Source organism: Palaemon carinicauda, chromosome 29 (assembly GCF_036898095.1).
Source record: "Palaemon carinicauda isolate YSFRI2023 chromosome 29, ASM3689809v2, whole genome shotgun sequence".
In the NCBI taxonomy this organism is placed as follows: domain Eukaryota; kingdom Metazoa; phylum Arthropoda; class Malacostraca; order Decapoda; family Palaemonidae; genus Palaemon; species Palaemon carinicauda.
This window is the reverse complement of record NC_090753.1, coordinates 59431888-59434701: the sequence shown is the minus strand read 5'-3', so window position 1 is coordinate 59434701 and position 2814 is coordinate 59431888.

Sequence of the window (2814 nt, the reverse complement as noted above, 5' to 3'; positions counted from 1 at the left end):
TTCCCTTCTGATCTTCTTTAGTTTTCCTCTTCTAATGATTTCACATAATTTGTCTTCTTCCTTCGTTGATGTCTATCTTTTATTTATTTTCATTGTCTCTCATTTTCAGTATTTTGTTATTTCCTTTTCTTTATCTTTCCTTTACCTTCATCTTACATTTTCCTTTCTCGTTTTCCTCTTTGGGGTTTTATTTCTGATATCTTTTTCTTTCCTCTAATCTTTAAATAACTTTCTCCCCATATTGAAAGTTTCTTCGTAGTCCTTCGTTGCCAATCCGTTCATCTGACTTTTTCATTTTACTTTCTCTTGAGTTTAACTCCTCACTTCCTCTATCTACCTCATCATTCTCCTCTCTTAACTTCCCAATACCTCTTGTGCGAAGTTACTATCAGGTACAAACAGAGAGGCGAGCTGAATGCAAGTGAGGTTTATTCAACAGATAAGGAGCCTATATATAAACAGTTGAGAGCAATAATGTCCCAATAATTTAAGCAATGTAAAACATGCAATGGCAAGCTTAATAGGGTTTTTCTATGATCAGCACGGAAGAGATCAAGAGATAAAAAAGCAATAACGTTATAGTGCAGAGGCGTGTAGGAAACATGTGGTACACTATTCCATTATACATCTGTCTTCTCCAACCTTCCTTCTCCCTTCTCTTCATTCCTCTTCCCCCTTCCCCTTGAGCTATCATTCTCCCTCCTTTTCCCATGATCTTCCTCCTCCTCTTCTTCTTCTTCTCTCTTCCCTTTTCCCATCATATGCCCATAATATAAGATGTCCCTGAGATTTTCATTTGATCCGCCTTAATGATATCTGGATTTCTCACGATTTTTCCAACCAGAAAATCTCAAATAATTTTTATTTTACCGGAAGGAATCCATCACTTTCTATCTTTATATAACTTATAAATCGTAATCAAAGTCTAAATTATTATCTAATATTACCGTTCTCCAGAAATCAATGTTTATCTAATTTGCTGACAAAACCAAGCACATTAACTAAATCAATTAAATTGCTCTGCTTTTACCAAGTGTAAATGACAGGTAAATTCCCTCCCAATCGCTAAATATTTCTTCCGTGAAGAGAAAAGCAGCTTTGATATCCCCCAAAAGTAGCTGGACTACTTTTCAAGTCGACATTTAATTTCCGGTTCCCATCTCGAGCATTCAATTTCTCTTGCTTTGTGAAGTAGGATAATTTAGTTTGAGGTTTGGAAAATCTTGAATAATTTCATAATGTTCCTCTGTCTTTTACTCGACCCCATTTCTCTCTCTCTCTCTCTCTCCTCTCTCTCTCTCTCTCTCTCTCTCTCTCTCTCTCTCTCTCTCTCTCTCTCTCTCTCTCTCTCAAATATGCAAATCTTTCAGACTTCCTATGAATGAAAATGCAATAAAATTTGCCTAAATCATGGAGATATATATATATATATATATATATATATATATATATATATATATATATATATATATATATATATATATATATATATATATATATATATATGTATGTATATATATATATATATATATATATATATATATATATATATATATATATATATATATATACATATATATATATATATACATACATATATATATATATATATATATATATATATATATATATATATATATATATATATATATATATATATATATATATACACACGCACAAATTATGCGGTGTTGAAAAATCATCCAAAGAAATACAAATAATAAATCCCGTTTGTTACAACGATGGCAAAAGAAAAACACCAAAATAATATAAATATCCAATAAAAAAGTGACTTGTTTCGAGGACTCCATTTATTTATAAAAGAAATTATTTCAACCATTTCCATAAAACTTGAAGAGTTTCCTTTTGAAATTTTCGTAAATAATTATTTTTGCGAAACGTTTATTTATGAAGGATTCTATAAAAGAATTCCTGTCAATTTTCAACTATTATTAAAAAACAAAATACTAAGGGAAAAATTATCTTTATTTTCCAAAAATAAAACCTCAGCCTGTAAAAGCACAAGCCTAAATTTTTCCAAGTTTTAAAAGAGACCAGTTTCTCTTGAATTTTTTTTTTGTCAGATTTTTTGTTTTAAACCGCATTTTGAATGAACTGAACGGTACTAGGACAAAATCCCCCGGAGGACAAAATCCCCCGAGGACAAAATCCCCCGGAGGACAAAATCCCCCGGAGGACAAAATCCCCCGAGGACAAAATCCCCCGGAGGACAAAATCCCCCGGAGGACAAAATCCCCCGAGGACAAAATCCCCCTGGACAAAATCCCCAGTATAACTAAATCCCCGTCCGATCTATTTTTTCCAAAAGGTACTTTCTTTCTTAAACATAGTTTAACTATGTAACCAGTCAAAGTAGTAATCTGATTGTTTGAAAAAATACCAAAATAGTTGTGCAGTCATTTGTTTGTTTTATTTTTTGAATACTTACTGTCTATAGCTCGAAACAGGAAAAAAATAAGACACTAGTTCCGTCTTTTGATTGTTTTACATCTTTTATTGCATATCTAGTTTTATTTACCTTATTTACCTCATTTTCTTGATAATGGTTTTGGAAACCAAACTTTTGTATTTTTCTGTAAATATTCTGGCACAAATGAAAAAAGCAGCCTTTAACATCAGCGTCAGGAAAGTGCACTATCAATGTGTTCAGCATTGGTCTTTCAAAATCGATCATTGCACTCGTAGGAGAACAATTAGTCAGGTTTTTAACTCCCTCTATAAATTTGTTATATGTTGTCTGGGTTTTATCCTTCACGAATTAACTTCAGCTTTCCTTTATTGCTCGTCACGAAC